The sequence below is a fragment of the Glandiceps talaboti genome, chromosome 15, assembly GCF_964340395.1.
Source record: "Glandiceps talaboti chromosome 15, keGlaTala1.1, whole genome shotgun sequence".
NCBI lineage: Eukaryota > Metazoa > Hemichordata > Enteropneusta > Spengelidae > Glandiceps > Glandiceps talaboti.
This window is the reverse complement of record NC_135563.1, coordinates 9,789,605-9,791,792: the sequence shown is the minus strand read 5'-3', so window position 1 is coordinate 9,791,792 and position 2,188 is coordinate 9,789,605.

Genomic DNA, 2,188 nt, shown 5'->3' with positions numbered 1-2,188 from the left:
GTACCCTTTTATGCACCCATTGCGTATCTCTCTGTATGCACATGAAGCCTATGGAAATAACTCCAACCAGAAGTCAAGTGTGGGAAAAGTGTTGAACCTCCAGTTAACGTTATTTCTAGGGCTTGACAGTGAGATTCGCAATAGATTTTCAAGTGGCAATTCCTACACATTGTAGGTTCTTGTACTTACAATCATGAGTTGGGCTTTCCAAGTCAGTCAGTCAGAATCAAGTTAATTTGTGCTTATAGCAGATGACAATTAACAACCAAGTATGATGCAAGTGTCAAGTTGCAAATTCTATAAGATTCAGAAAAAGTTCAAAAAAGTCTTACCCTTCATGTACATTTGTAAGGGGGGGAGGGGGGGGGGCTATGTTGTCATGAAGGAATTTTCTCCGAGATCAAATCTGATCAATAAACAAAGATGTTATGATATAGCCAAATGTAAATGACCATTTTTCGTACCATTTCTTTTTCTTATTTTCATTGACTGTTAAATGATTTAAATTTCTAAAAAGCAGTGAATTTGTTGATTATCTCATTTCTAGTCTGTGTATTAAGTCTGCCTATGCCAAGTCCACTAGAGAACTTCTGAAAAACCTTGGCCTGGCTCTTTGTAATGACTATTCTGTACAGCAAGTTGTGTATCATTGTGTAATAAAATTTGTCAAACATTGTATATTTAGTGTCTGTGATACTTTCTGTATGTGTGGACACGGTACAAAATAGTGGACTGTGGGTTATGACACAATGAGAGAGGTAGTTTGGACAAGCTGAGACCAGTCTAGTTCCTGACAGACCGTATTCCGGTTTTACACTACATTATCTTCACAAATTACATCTAGTCAATCTCGTTACTCAAGGCGTTAATTGTGGTTCAACCCCATGGTGGGCAAAGCGCAAATGGCGAGTCAGTAATAATCCGTCACAAATTGACAGGTTGTGTCATCGTTGCTCATTAATATTCATTTGGTATTGCTGTTTTGATTTGCAGAAATTTTTGACCTTTTCTCGTGTTTCTAGGACTGATATGATATGCAAACATCCAACCAGGACTCCACCTCCAGTCTGTTTAAACTAAAATCACATGGGGATGTGAAAATGTCATAACGTTTATATGAACACGGTAAGGGTACCACAGAATTGTGTGTGAGCGTAACAACATTGACTAGATGTAATGTAAAGATAACAGTGTAAAATTGGAACACGGTCCGTCAGGAACTAGACTAAGCTGAGACAGACGCAAACTAAAAACATTTATTGTTGTACATATATGGTGCAGGTTAATATAGTGTAGATTATTTTATCAGTGACATGGGGTAATTCCTCTCAGTCCATCATCAGGCTTACAACTGCCGACATCAGACCATGGACGAACGGTTCCTGTTACAAACAAGGAAAGTAAACAACTGAAATAACACTTGGCACAGCATATTAGAAGTACAAAGACTTGTATTACATTACAACATTGGGTGAAGAGAACAGTTGTATGGCCTGTTTACAAAGTTCACGTTCACAAACACATAAGTTCCCCTGGCATTTCATACACACATAAAGAGGCCACAAAACTCTACTCAACTGTGCACACAGACTCACATAACACACACACACACAGACTCACATGACACAGACACACACACAGACAGACTCACATGACACACACACACACACACACATTCTCCATGACTCAATCACTACTGAAATTCAGTTCAATTATGCTACAGGAATATGCTGTCAATAAAACACATTACGTCAAAAATTAAATAAATGCAGATTTATTCCAATAAATTCTCAAAATACTTTAATATGCCATACAAAAAAACACCAATACCATGATAAACACTATATACAGAACAAAAAAATAACAACTACCACCACCTTACACTGTTGGAGACATAGACGATACAAAATCCATTGGATTTAGAAGCAAAAGTTTCAGAGGACAGAGCTAGACAAAAAGTAGAAACGATAAATTAAGAATGCCAGCGAACAATTCTTTGTATGTGACATAGTCCCCTACAGTATGTGTTGATAGAATCAACCACTATTTACTAACAGTCTTATTAGAAAAAAACATGATATGCCGATAATAAAAAAAACAAAAGATTATATGGTTTGAACACTAGGAGTGCTATTCGAAAGCATGGGCCACAATAGTTGAGTACTAAAGGGGTCTGTCTCTTTGAAAA